Below are 15,052 nucleotides of genomic sequence, written 5' to 3'. Positions count from 1 at the left end.
AGTGTGTTAGATCTGGCTGCTGTCTCTGAAGAAACTGAACTGGAAAACCAGTGAGAGAAGAGCTAAGGTGAAGTGTCACCTTTAGTGATGCTTTTCTGTAGAAACGGAGAAAATTCAATTGTGCTTCATCTGTATATAACTGAGTGAGGAAGATGAAGCCATTCATTCTTCAGAGCTGCCGCAGCCTTGGCAGAGATGGGTACTAGGGCACTTCCAACCTTCTGAGAATGCTCACTGGTGCCTTTCGTACAAGTGGAGCTGCCATTTGTACTGGAGAAGATGGTTTACAAGTCCTTTGTGATGATGGCAGTGCTGGGAGCTGCCTGCCTGCATCTTACCTGCAGATGAGATACGCTGTTATCTAAAACCCACGTTAGAGAATTTCTTAACTGATGGCATTTCTATCTATTGATCTTGTCTCCCCAGCTGTCCCCCCTTGGTCACCTGCTGGTTGTTCTTGCCAAAAGATTTGTTTTCCCCGGACATAAAACTAATGGCTCAGATGTTTTCCAGGCTTATGAAGACGTGAGAGCTGGACCTTGTAGAGGCTCTGGCGTAAGTCTGTTTGTAGTGATTTTTCCATAGCAGAGAGAGGCACTGGAGCTGGGGTGACTGCTTAAAGTGCAGTGGATGTCATTGGCCTCAAAGTGACGGAGAATTGCACATGGGAAACTTGATAACCAGATCAGCTCTTTCTCTGTAAGAAAAGTTCTTATCTGCATGTAGGATTAATATTTAACTTATATATTGCTTTAGGGAAGCTGGTACTGACAACTCACTTAGAGAAGACAGAATTAGATGGATCCTTTGAGTATCTACTCATTTATTGCCACCAGTGATGGAGAGATTACCTCTCTCAGTGCTTATTCAATGACTGACATATTGAGCATGGAGCTGTGTCAGTGGGAGGGTCAGGCAAGGGGTTAAGAAAAGGTTCTGCACCAAAGCAGGTGGGCATGGCACAGTATCTGCAGGGCAGTGGGCACAGCCCTGAGCTGCTGGACCTCAGGGAACTTTTGGACAATGCTTTCTGAAACATGGTTTGAATTTTGGGTGGTCCTGTGTGGACCCAGGGATTGGACATGATGATCTTTATGGGTTCCTTTTGACTTGGGGTATTTTGTGATTCTATGAAGTAGTAAGGCAATTTCCACAGCTCCAGCCTCTGCTTGACTAACCCAGATGTTTCTTCAAAGTCTGTACCAGGTGATACCAAAAAGGTATTTGGTGCTTTCCTTGTGTAATCTTTATTTGTTAATCAGAGGAAAATGAAAAAGCACATTGTGACTGATTCCTCTGCATGGAATGCCAAGAGAGGAAACTGCAATCCTTACTTTCCTACCAGTGGTTCTGTGAACAAACCACTTCTGTTACTTACTGACCAGGGAGACTTAAGTAAGGGAGAAGTTCTGTAAGGGATAGTCAGTGAAGCTAAGGTATCATCTATTGCTTTGTCAGAAGTTGGAAAGGAAAGGTGTACTTCTGAAGGACTTGTGGCCATCAAGGATGAGCAGCACAGAGGTTCTGAGCTGATTTTCATCAAGTGGAAACACTGTGAGCCCAAGTAATAGCATCCCTAAGGATAGAAACAAAACAAAAACCTAAAGTCCCCAAAGCTTCTGATGAGGAAGAGAAATATATATGCACAAAAAGAAAGTAGTAATTGGAGATGATCGGTTTCCAGAGATGGAGCCTCTGAGAACTCCAGGTTCTCCATCTCTCATCTGTGGAAGGTGGTGCAACCCAGTGTATACTGATCAGAGAAGAATTCATTTCTCAGCTAGTTGCTATTCTCCTTTGCTGTTCTGCTCCCATTGCCCTCTACCAAACACCAGATATAAGTTCTGCAAAGAAACTGCATCATCATCTGTGTGACTCAGAGGTTGATGGGAACCACCTATACACCAGCCAGATCCCACTGCCTGTCTGCAAAGAGCTATGAAGCGAGAGAACTTCATTGAGTAGTATAGTAAACTGCTTGCTGGAGATCCAAGGCTTATACCCATTAATACTCATTATTTGTTCATTAAAGCTTAATAGCTATACAGCAGAGCATCAGTTCAGGTCCACTGTCCAAATATAGGCAAATTCCAAACCATGTAGATAATAGTGGATGCTTTTTCTTAACTGAACTTTTGTTTCCACCTCAAACTTGAGAGGGACTTGTTCCCTTGACAAATACCCAGGTGCTTTGAGTAGGTTTGGTGTTAATCTACAGTGCTGCATCTCCTGCTTGATGGAGAGGCTTTCAGGAACACCTACCAAGATGGCATGTTTTGAAGTTTCATTTTTGACAAAATGGGTGACAAAGCTAATGAAGACTGCATAATTGATAAAGGAGTATTTGTAATTTGGTAGATGTAATGTGGGATTGGAAATGAATTCTCTTGATGCAAAACACTTATAAGCCTGGTCTTATGCTTCCTGTAAGACACACTATTGTTCTTTAGGTGGAAGCTTTCTGCATAAAGATCCAATGCTGAAATGCATCTGATTTAATGGATATATATGTCTAAACACAGAGTAGCACAGATCATGGAAATCAAATTGATTAGAGCGTACTTGGATGAGTCATTCTCTAGTAGAGACGCAGCTAGGGTCATAGCTGTGCTTACACTGTGTGCCCAGTTTGGGAAACAATGGCCTGTAGTGGAAGAATACAAGGAGAGTTGCACAAAGCTTTAAGAGGTGCCAAGTCTTTCGTTCATGACTCACTGAAGCAGTGGCAGCTTACACTCACTGCTCCCTGACTAATGCAGGAATTATTCACAAGTGTTCAAAGAATATTGGAGGTTACTGGTTCAGAATTTTTATACATGACATCATTTTCTTGTAATAGCTGACTCATTGGGTCAGTTTGCTTGGCAAGTAAGCCAGTGGTAATTGAGGTATCAGGGTATACCTGCATTGGTTCAGCTAACAGTACAGTTTGCTCTATGTTTTAATTACTTCTTAATAGGATTTATCTTCTTTCCTAGAGGCAGAGAGAGGGCAGCAGTACCTGCAGGCAGGCTGTGAGTCAGAAAAAAACAGAAAAAAACGATGTGAGGGGGAGGGGTTTATATGGCAGATTTAAAAAGCAAATAAGCTTTTTTTTTTTTTCCCCATAATCTCATTGTGCACGATCTTGTACAGGATCGTACAGGAGGCAGTATCTTTTATTTTTAAAGCAATGTGCTGTAAGCTGAGTGGAGAGGGAAAGGCCAACGTGGAAGAATCAGTCTTTAGGTGTAACGCAAATGCTGAGGCACATTTATTCCTAAAGATCTCAGGTTTTGAATGCGCTATAGGCACCTGACAAAACCAAATAATTAAAGGCAGTCCTAATGGCTTATTTTCCCCTACCTATTTAAGTCTTTCACAAGCCTGTCAGTTACAGTCAAGAGCAGAACATTGCCTGTAGTTGTAAGGAACATTTGCATCACTAGGAAAATGATTAGCTGGTTATACATTTGCTAAGCAATAGGATTCTCATATGGGAAGGCATGCCTGACAAGAAGTAAGAGAATACTGTTTCAGTGTTCCTCCTACTGATCTTTGCTTTTATATATTAAAAAAAAAAAAAAGGCCAACACTTTCTGCTGATTCCAGTTAGAAGCTCACAGTACGACTACACTGAATGTTCACATATTTTCAGCAAGATGTTCAAATAAACAGTGAACAGGAGGGATGTTCCCTATTCTGCAGCAAAAATGAACTGCCTTACATTTAGTCCTACCAGGACACAATTTAGTTTGATCTGAGCATATGAAACTATTCCAAATGGAAGGCATTTGTACTGCATTCTTACTTAAGTTGCTTGGTGTGTTTCTCTAGGTTACAATGAAAACATCTTCTCCCACAAGAAGTGTATGTTTTGGAACCTTCTGTAGTGGGAGAACATAACATTCTTTCTAAAAGGGTTTATCTGCTGGAACAAAATGAACTGCTTTGGTCTTTTTGGTCAGGAGTGATGGACTTTGCTGATGGTAAGAGCATGGTGCCAATGAGGTCACCCTATGATTTCTCATACATTCATAAGGTAACAGTATAGTAATGGTGAATCCATCATCCAGTCCAATAATGCTAGTGAAATCTGGCCTTTTTGAAAATAGATAGTAGAGACAGGACCCATCATCTGGGGTGTGTCTGTGGGTCACGTATACTAGTGAAAAATCAGGCGAGATAAACTTCCTTCAGAAGGAATTTGAAATCAGACTATTTTAGTGCAAAATAGGGGAACTGATTTGGTTTTAATAGATGCTACTGAGATGCTGTGAAGGAAATGTAAGACCAAGGGCATTTTAGAAGACTCATCTTTTTTTTTTGCCCCAGAGACCCATCGTGGTGTTTGTGATGCATGCGCTACCTGAAGAGGTTAAGTTCAGTGAACTGGTTGATTTGCAGTTCCTCACTTTGGAAGGTGATTTAGAAACCAATGTTCTCTGCCTGTTCTTAGGCACAAGATGTTCCTCCTGATGTGGAGAGAAATTATTTCAGAACTGGAGCCAAAGGCACTGCTGATTCATTTGCATTATCTGTCTTTTGCACCTGAAATCACTCAGCACAAAAGAGATTCCCCTGCTGTGATCTGTCTCACCCTACTGAGACCTTCTAGAAAATATTATCCTTAAAAAAAAAAAAAAAAAGTCTGCTTTCTGTTGTGACCTGAAGGAATTAGTAAGGAATTAATAGTTTATTGCTGAAGGGTTTGAATGTAGTAGTGTTTCCTTACATTATAGGAAAAAAAAATTGACATCATGAAGTCTTCACTAAAGTCTCTGCCAAACACACCAAGTTCAGCACGTTATATATCTATGTATGATGCTCAGAGGACATCAGATGCTGCATCCAGGTTGAGGAGCAGGCATCTCAAGATCCTGCTTCTCCAGTCATCCAGGTCAGGTACCTCTAAGGGACTGTACTCTGTCCACCTCCTGGCTTGCGTATTCCTTTCTGTTTGTGGAAATGAAGCAGGGATGGAAAATTAATGGCTAGCACATGCCCAGCTCATACTGTATTATAGGATATGACTGTAGTTGGAGCAGACACCCATTGAGACTCAGTCTAACTGCTGCAGATTTTGTTCCACCTGTTTAAAGTAAGGCCCTTCAGGCTAACGTAGTCAGGACAGGAAGGAAATTTAAAAAAAAGAGAGAGATTAATAGCTGTGGAAAAAAAATCTGAAAGTTCTGTCTTCTCTGTCCTTGCTTTTTTAGTGCCTACATGTCTGCATGGGAGAACAGAATTCACTGCTGACTGTCGTTATGATCAGAAGGTACTGTATAGTTGTACAGGGAACAATTTGTGGCTTATTCTATTATCTATTATATCACTTTTAGCTTGATAATGCTTGAATTATCTGCTTTCTCTTTAAGGGGATTGCTGGACTTTGTTCTTCCATCAGCTGAGTGATTATGAGGCTAGCAGAGAGAAGAACTGTAATTTCCTTTTGGCAAAGGATGGCCCAGTAGACCAAGTGGCAATTAAGCACCCACTCTGTTTGAAGAGCAGCAGGAAAAGTTATGAGAGAAAGAAACTGACAATGAAGCAAACCAGAGCCTACTTCTGAACGTGGTTCATTGGAGACATGCTGGCAGCAACTCTGAGTCTAGGAACACAAAGGTGGGCATTGTTGCTTCCAGACCAGTTTTTGAAGGCAAATATTTCTTGCTTAGAAGCAAGAAAAAGTCATTAGCTACAGTTGAAGCATTTCTTTTTTTTGACAGTTTTGCGTTCTGCTTTTGTCACTAGCGCAGAAGTGCCTGAGGGGTAGACAAACTTTGTTCTGGAATTTCCCTTTTGCATTTCTTACATTCAACTTAAAATGCAGTGGTAAATAATGCTTAAATACTTTTTAAGGTGAGACTAGCAAGAAATTACTTTGAACTTTACCATTTCCTATTTGCTATTCAGTGAGTGCATAGCCAGTCTTAGTCTCTAGCACCGCACAGTGGTGCTCAGGATTCAGTGTGTCAGAACTATCTTAAGCCGTCTCTTTCCTGCTCATTCATTTGTACCTAATGCTCTGGGCTACAGGTTGAGTACAAACTGCAAATCCTAGCATCTGTTTTAGGGCTGAGGAACTGACTGACGAGATGGTTGGTGTTTTTTATGTCATAACTTGTACTCCAAGTCACGTTGCTTGTTTTCAGTCAAGTTTGCCTTCAGCTACAAATATGCCTGTGAAGGGATGAAGTTACATCTCAAAGGCATTGCTAATCTTCAATATGTAGTTGTAATTGGAGACTTTTTAAAAAAGACATTCTCGAGTTCTTTGTGCCAAAAAATGGAACCAGATGTGAACACCTTTCTCTGTCTGTTAGGATATTAGTGCATCATAATCAAAGGAGAAGAGGACTTGCAAGAACATCTGTAGAAGCGCTGGAACCTGAGTAAGAACATGAAGTAGCATAAAACATGAAGACTACAGGAGGGCACTTGACAGTTAAATGGTCTGAGGAGTCGTAATTCTGTACCCCGTATGTCAAACTCCAAAGGTTCTGCAGGGTTTGTCAGGACTGATTCTTAATTGTTCCATGGAGGTATAGCCTCTGCTGGTAGATTATATGTACTGTCATCTTAAAAATTGTGAAAGTACTGATAAGATTTATCTTGATAAAACTCAAATGAGAGGCTTGTGTGTTAGATATTCACATTCCCTTTTACAGGATGTGAGAAGATTTTTCAAGTAGCATATATATACAATATAAGAGTACAAAACTGTTATTTATTGCAGTATATGTGCAGTGCTGGGTAGGACTAATGATTAGCCTTTGGTTCGCAGTTATGCAGAGTGTTACAGAGGGATAGAAGAAGTGTCCTCACTGTGCTCTTTGATTTAATGCACTCTGCACCACAAAACTCTGTACTCTGCAGAAGTGGGATTTCTTCAGGTTCTTTGGAAAATATATTTGATCCTGCTTCTGTTCTGCTTCTGCTGCTGAATATTCTGCAGTTTTCCTTCCGGGAAGGTTCCGAAGATGGGGAGCAGTGTCCTACTGGAGTACAGCCCAGTAATGTCATGAAGCTCAATCATATTTGCATGCTTGTCTGTGTGAATGCAAGTGTCGTTACCATTTATTTAGTGTGATCAAGTTGTAATGATTCAGCTCTGAGAAGCTGCATGTATAGTCTGCCAAATGAAACACACAAGCACACATAAGTATCCTTAGCAGTGGGCTTGGCCTTCTGATTTTTATAACAAAATAGAGTGGTAAGTTCTAAAAGAAACCCCACTGTGTTGGCCAGGAGGCTGAACAATGTGTAATTCTTAGCAACAGAGCAGTTGTCCAATATTCTTAGAAATCTGGTAGACAGATTTTTTGTGTGTGTATTTGTGCATGGTCTTTTCTGACTCAGTTTGAAGGAAAATGGGATATCTTAATGTTGTTATGTGATCCTAAGTGATGCTTCGCACACAATGTTAATTCTAAGTCCACTTGCACTATTTCTGGATGTAAAGTCAGTATCTTTTTACATAATATGAAATTAGAAGTGCAGTACAGTAACAGCCCTTTTGCGTCTTGCTTTCCCATTTTGTACAACAGAGTAATTCACTGAAATTAAAACCTCAAGAAGTCCGTGTTTTTTCAGCCAGATGCCAAACCCTGGTGCTGTCTTAGGTCAGTGGTAGTTTTTTGTTGTTGTTGTTTTAATTTTGAGTTCGATTTTTAGCTGCTTTTATGAGACCAGGAATTGAATACACATTCATAACTTCAGAAGAGCCTACGGGTTGCTTTCCAGTTTAGAAGAGGATCCCATGCACACAGAAGTAGAAACAGACAAATTGTTTCTCATGAAGCACCTTCCTAACAAATGTATTGAGTGCTAACCTTTACCCTCTAGTTTTACTCTGTCTTTGTAGAGATAAGGGGGTTCTTGGGGCCAGGCAGGGGTGTGTGTGCAGGGTTATCTGTTCATCTCATAGGCAGATTCATTTTTTTTCTCCAGGAAAATACGATAATATGAACTGTGCCAACTGGTTTGAAATTGACATACACCTTCCAGAGCAAGACAGAAACGTACATATGCAGTCTGGATCGAGTCCAAAGCATCTTTACCTCTGAACTGGTTTAGGCGAGTGAGACAGGATGTTCCACAGAGCACAAAACCATGTGATTAAAGATCATGAACAAACACAGAGTGTATTATTAACAGAACACCAGACCACATTTCATGTTGGGTTCTCTGGCTGGTGACTCAAAAAGTTAACAGAGACACCAAGGTCCGGTCTGTTCCAGCATAACGAATATTCAGAAAAGATTCCCTCAAGCCGTCTTCTTCTATGGCAGTCTAAGGAAACTGTTCACACAGGTCCTGACAGTGGTGCAGACATACTGCTGTGGGTCTTCGTACTCAGAAACGTGTGCTGAGAGAACTCTTTGATAATTCCCACACAGAGGTTTTTCCTTGGCTCACAATTCTGTACATGCTCAGCAATCAGGATCCCTGTTATTTCCAGGCTCTTCGTGCTGTCAATGTCTTTCATTTCTTTCAGTGACCTTCTGTCTGTCCTACATTGTGGCCCCTTCCATTTTCTTTTGAAACCTCCATATCATGATCAGCAGCTATCTAGGCCATGATCTTTATGGGCAAACTGTGAGACGTGAGGTGAGGATGCATGTAGTTGAAGGCATGAGGTGAAGGGTAGGTGATGTCTGGAGACTTGTGAAGCACTTGTCTAGCAGCTGGCAAGCAGTTTTGCTTGGGAATTGGAAAACCTGGACCTTTTTTGCTTATGACGCTGGGATACTCTGCTCCTGGGAATTTGCATGCCTCTGACCCCAGAAATTCTCACTATATCCACAAATCTTTACTATATAAACATTTCTTAAGGAAATTCAACTGAAAAGTCTCAGAACCACTGTGCCCCACCTTGTCAATTTGCATGCCCATGCGTGGGGACTGTACTTCTGCTCTTCTCTGTTAGTAAAAGGCTGAAGTGCCAGCAAATGTGTGTGAATCCTGGTGTTTTACAAATACTTTTCTGCTATCTGGGCAGTGTGTGGGGATCCTGGGAAAGGGAGCATCACTCGTGGATTTTTTTTCATAGAAGGTTACTTTATTACAAATGGACTTAGGCAACCTGGATTTTCCTCTCCAGGGCTTCAGAAATACTATCATTTTTTTGTTGTTGTTGTTAGTGTCTGTATTTAACACTTTTAGCCAAGCAAAGAGATCGTGTTGTGGTTTAACTCCCTTTAGTGTTGCAGGCTCATCATACTTAACATGCATTTTAGCCAGGAGGGAAAGGAGCATTTGGTGCTGTGGAAGCAGTGGGTGTTGGATCCCTGATGTAACATGACAGCTTTTCCTGTAGCGCCCACAGCATCACTCAGGAAATTGTCTCTCGAAAAGATGCCAGATCCCTTTCCCCTGGAGCCAAAGCAAAATGTATTTTTTCTAACACTTCCTCACTCTTTGTTAACTCTTCTTTGTTATTGCTGAAATGAGGCTTCCCAAGGCCCTCTGAGCATGGTGATGCTTTGGATGAAAGGAGAGCTACTGTGGAGCAGCACGTATCAGAGCTCTGCTGAGAAGCCCCTGGGGTGCTCGCCCAGGAGAGGGGGAGTGCGAGCATGAATCACAAGCGGCAGAACCGGGAAAGCAGTGGTGTCAGCACAGTTATTCCTTGAATCACTCTTAGCTAGCAGCAGGTCAGCTGGCAGATGCTTGCAGCCTGAAGTGAAAGCTTATAACTCACCAGCCAGCAAATAGTCCCAAAAGTGAATATCTGCATTTCATCAGCATTTTGTATTGTCTCTGTGAAAAATGGTATTCATTTGCAGGTAATTGGTTGTGCTTCAGTTTCCTGTGGCTTCCTATGCATTCATTTGTGTTAGGTCAGCTCAGCTGCTTTATAAGCATGGAAATGTGCTTAAAATCTGATGAGCTTGCAATGTGAAAGAATAGTAGTAGATCTCAAACACCAGACCCATGAGGCTTTCTACCGAGCTGCATTAAAGAGGTAATTCTTCTGCTCTACTCAGCAGTGGTGCAGCCACACCTGGAGTTCTGTGTCCAGGTCTGGACTCCCCAGTGCAAGGGACACCTAGTCATACTGGAAAGAGGAGTCCAAAAGAGGACTACCAAGATGATCAAGGGACTGGAGCACCTCTCCTGTGAGATAATGTTGAGAGCTGGGACTGTTCAGCCTGGAGGAGGCTCTGGAGAAGGGGGAAAAGTAAGGCAAAAGAGCCTTACTATTTTCTGTGGTGCCCACTGCCAGAACAAGAGGCACTGGGCATAAACTGGAACACAAAAGGTTCTGTCTAAACATCAAGAACCACTTCTTTACTGTGCGGGTGATGGAGCACTGGCACAGGTTGCCCAGAGAGGCTGCAGAGTCTCCCTGTGCTCTGCGCGATAAGCACCACTTTAACGACATCTTTTCCACTTGCCTCAAGGAAAGCAGTAGTATAATGCCCAGTGATGCAGCAGGTGTTTCAAAAACCCTGTCAACAGGGAGATTACCCCTTTACCTTACTAAGCATGTAGTAGAAATTCAGAAGAACAAAAAGAAATGTTCACGCAAGACTTGAATCTGCTAAGTTTGGGGAATAAATCTTATTGGAGAGGCTTTCCCTGATATTTTTGACCAGACTCTTGTTTTTATTTGTCTTGTTTCTGTTCTGTCCCTAAAACATTAGAGCAAGGAGTAAATCAGCAGAGGAAATACAGCTGGAAGACGTATCTGTTTTGCTGTGGAGGAATCATTTACCTTTGCATTGTTTACTTGTTTCTTATATTTAGATTTACCATGTCCTGCATGGGAACATTCCTCTATCACAGCCAAGGCATTCAGGAGGAGCTAATTAAACAATTATATTATCAGGTGATGGGAGTAAAAATCTCATCTACACAGTGCATGGATTTAGCAGTCTGACTCATTTTAGTTTATGGCTTACTATTATGTAATTGGTGTGTTGCTACATAGGTGCACGCCGTGCAAAACTGAGGTAAACAGCTGCTCTGCCCTCTGTGTTAGCAGACATGGGGATCATGAGTTCAGACAACTGGCCATAGGAAAAGGTGCCAACGGGCTTCTGGCGATCAGCTGTGAGTGCAAATACTCACAACAGTTGTTTTTGTGGCAGTCACTAATGGTAGAATCCACAGCAACACTGTCAGTACGACACAAGAAGAAGACAAGGCATTATATAATACAGGGTACCCCAAAAACCTAGAATGAAGTGTGGAAGAAGGTGCAATGTGCTCAGCAAGACAAACTATGCAGTGAGATTAGAGCAGAGCATAATGGAGGAAATGCTGCTGTTGAATTGATCTGTTCTCATAGCAGGAATTCTGTGTAAATGTTAGAGCGGAGAGAGAGAGGGTGAAAAAATAAGTCCTTTGGCTTGGTAGAATTATTTGATTTTAAATTGCAGGAGACAGCGCAAGAGGTCGTAAACACTGGCTTCTCATGTTAAAGTATCTTGTTTCCTTCCCTTTTATTGATAATACAGAAAGTATTTGTTCAGGTTCATGGACTAGATTTAGTAGCAGTATTTCTCCTTTGGCTTGAAGCTGTGCAGAGGTAGGTAGCAAGTTAATCTGCAGGAAGACACTTGCATCAAACTTATTTTTCTCCTACCCAACTTGTCTGTGTACAGAAGATAGCGACAAAAGTCTGCTCTACGTAGTATAGCTTTCAACTATTCACCTTCACCTCTATTCCTTATGGCTGTTCTTAGCTATGAAATCTGATCTCTGTGTCACATGGTGAAGACACTGATTTGATACTTGAAGTTTAAATGAGCCTATATTCCAGTTTTTTAGGATGCTAACTTCTTTTTTTTTGGCCAAAAAGTTCTCACATTTTAGTGTCTCCATGCAGCCTCATCTAGCACATAAGCAAGTCTCTTAGTGTACTTTGATTTTTATTGTGATTGCAAAATGTCTTCCAGCTTGCATATAGTTTCTGTCATTTTTTCCTCCTAAATTTTCATTGCTATCTTTCCTCTGTGGACCCTAGAGCAAGATTCAGGCTCCCATGTCACTTTCATCTGTACCATTCCATGAAAGGGATAGTACTCCTTAGTGACTGAAGTATCCCAGGGCTGCGATCAGATCCCTTCCTGAGGAAATGCTTCTGTGGGGCTCAGCCTCAGATGAGAGGAACCAGTTTTTCATAAGATTTAGACTAGGATGTAGCAAATAAACCAAGCTAGTGAATAGCAGCCACCTGTTGCTTTTTACCGAAGAGTCCACTCGTAGCCTGTGCTGGAAATGGGACATAAGTCTGCTATCTGATCTAGCATAGCTGTCTTCCTTTTAGGAGAAAGTTGTTTAAAAGATCTCCTGAGACCTCCATGCTGTCTCATGGACACTCCTTTCCAGTATACAGATAATTCAGTTTTGTTCAAATGCAATTCGTGTGCTGCTGCGAAAGTGTGGAGCACCAAACATGTCTGTGTTGTTACCCCATGGAAGTAGAATGCAGAGCGTGTGATGCCTGCTAACTAGCAATGCTGGTTGATGCTTGAAGTGGCAGAAATCCCAATTGCTCGTGATGGAAAGGGAACAGGAAATAGTAGGCCAGCAAATGGTTTGTATCTCAGGAATGTTTGTATCACACATGACAGGTTGCTAGAACACTGCTGCCAGAGACGGATGCTTAAAGAGGGGAAGAAAACAAGAAGATATTAAAAAACCCTTACCCCTTCGACCGTTCTCCAGGTAAAGGTAAATTGTACTCATCACTCAGCAAACATACTCAAATGTAGTTCCCACAGGAGAATTTGCTGAGCCGTATACACTTGCCAAGTCAGGATATGCAGCCCCTACTTATTTCTGTGCTTTGTGGGAGTCTGCACATGGCTGCGCTTTGGTGCTTTGAGGATTTCTCTGGTGCATAAGGCAGACCAGAGCCCTGAGACAGTCAGGCTCTGAGAGTGTTGGAGGAGTGCCCTTTTTCTGTTGCTGCTTCTTTGCCCTTTTCTTTGCCTCGGTAGATATGAGGGGCAAGGAGGGCTGTCAGAGTGGCTCTGGGACCATCCAGGAATATTAATGTCTGTGTCTGCTTACACCAAGTGGCCATACCACACCCCAGCATATGTCTATCTCCACAAAGTAACTCGTCGTTTGGGACGGCATGTAGATGTCCTTGTAGTCTCTGCCTGAAAGTGTCAAGCAACAAGGTAGAAGGGGGATGACACCCTCTGCCTCTCTTGCCTAATAGGCAGTCAGTATGGATGGAAGAGGCTAAATTAAAAACAGCAAAAGTAGACTTTCTGGTTTTTCTTGATAGCTGGTATAAAGGACAGAAGGGAGCAGCCTGTGCATTGCAATTAACATCAAGTGCTATTGCAACTCATCCTGTAATGTGATATAGATACAATCTCAGCAGAAAATTGAACACTGCACTGAGTCAGAAACACAGAGCAATGCTGGGTTTTGAAGAAAGTAATTGGCCTTAGGGACCTGGCGAGTTTCTCATTTCCTCTGTGGTAAACACAGGGAAGTGGGGCAGTACTTCCCATAAGCTCCCAAAGTCAATTTAAACAAGGTACACAGCCAATTTATAAACCAAAGTCTTAATAAACGCATGGTAAAAGGCAGGCACACCTCCCATCTTCCTGCAGCGCCCTTTATATCAGTGCCACACTGACTTTCTTGCATGAACACGGAATCCCCTGTGTGTGTGTGTGTGTGTGTGTGTGTGTGTCACTGAGCCAGCCCCAGGCCCCTGCTGGCACAGCTGCTAGAGAACGCAGCCTGCTGCAGCACCTCTCTGGTGCCACTTGCTGTGCGGTACCACACCTCTCCCACCAAGGGCAATGCTGGCGTGTCAGGCCTGCCTGGATCAATATCCACTGCACTTGCCCGGAACTGGAAGTTGTAGATCTGTCCTCTGTGTGGTACTTCACCTGACCATCGCTCCGTCCCGCAGTACAGCAGTAGCCCAGTCCTTCCTTGTGCTGCCCTGTGCTTGGCCTTCAGAAAAGCAGTGATTGGAGGTTTTCCGGGACTCACTAATGATGTGAACTCTGTTTTCCTTCTCCAGTGGAAGATTAGAAGTCTGAATGGCACAAATAACACTTCTGGTAGCCATGAAAGCTTTGATCTCAATAATGACAGGATGCGATGGCCGGAAGCTGTAGCTCACAGGATTCATACGAGAAGCGAGGAATCAAGCTGTTCAGGTAACATGGCAGGGAACACAGTAATCTCATTTCGGTTTGGTATAGCAGCTCTAGCCTAGACTGACAGGGTACTGATGTTATGTTTGTTCCACAACAGTGTTCCAGTTTTTCACAAACCAAACTGGTGCTTTGTTAAAGAGTTGGCTTATTGAAATGAATAAATATATAAGTAATGTGCACCAGCTTTTACTAAGTCCTGCTTTGTGTATTTGTCAGCAGTGGGGATACTTTTGCTTCTTACAACATTTTTAAACATATAATTGCATTCATTAATGTAGGTAGTTTAGGAGTCCGGTGGAATCCATGTTCAGGAACTGATTTATCTGGACTATTAAAGTCATATGACAATGCACTAGAGCCAGACATGCAGGTGGTGTGCGAACTGGCATATGTGTGATTTCATGTTCTCACATTGTATTAGCCTCCCACCAACTTCCTTGAACCCACTCGGTTGACGTGTAAGGGAAGCTAGGGTGGTGTAATTTACATGGTGAACTCCTCTCACCATACAAGCATTAAGAACATATAATTGAAATGCTTGTTTAAACTTGTTTTTTTTTTTTTCTGTCATACTTTGTATTTGCACTGTGTTCAACAGCATAGGCCACAGACCTTGCTGACAGGATTGGGCATTTACAATAATGTAAGCTTACTTCTTCACTGTCATAGATATGGAAAGGAGACTTCATTTGGATTTGGCAATGGAACAAAAGCACTCATGTATCTGGACTAAATCTCATAGAATCATAGAGCATCCTGAGTTGGAAAGGACCCATGAGGATTACTGAGTCCAACTCCTGACTCCACGCAGGACAACCTAAGAATTAAACCAGGTATCTAAGAGCATTGTCTAAATGCTTCTTGAATGCCAACAGGTTTGTGGCTATGACCATCCTCTCACTGAAGAATATAATTGCTAATGAGTT

The 15,052-nt window shown here is 42.2% G+C and overlaps 1 protein-coding gene across 8 annotated transcripts in view; it reads left to right on the top strand.

Moving 5' to 3' along the window:
* The window catches only part of SLC45A1 (solute carrier family 45 member 1), a 39,909-nt gene that overhangs the window by 10,540 nt on the left and 14,317 nt on the right, over nt 1-15,052 (top strand). For 2 of the 8 annotated variants that reach the window (XM_021417751.1, XM_021417749.1), the window contains exons 2-6: nt 5,199-5,257; nt 5,358-5,604; nt 12,567-12,660; nt 13,988-14,126; nt 14,796-14,959. The gene's annotated coding sequence lies outside the window, so the exon portion shown is untranslated. Of the gene's footprint in view, nt 1-4,383; nt 4,403-5,198; nt 5,258-5,357; nt 5,605-12,566; nt 12,667-13,987; nt 14,127-14,795; nt 14,960-15,052 lie in introns of those variants that run through there. The other 6 variants (XM_021417753.1, XM_021417750.1, XM_021417752.1 and 3 more) reach the window with 6 other exon arrangements.

This window comes from Numida meleagris, chromosome 20 (genome assembly GCF_002078875.1).
Source record: "Numida meleagris isolate 19003 breed g44 Domestic line chromosome 20, NumMel1.0, whole genome shotgun sequence".
NCBI lineage: Eukaryota > Metazoa > Chordata > Aves > Galliformes > Numididae > Numida > Numida meleagris.
Note: the sequence above shows the minus strand (reverse complement) of the source record. Positions and strands in the feature narration are given on the sequence as shown.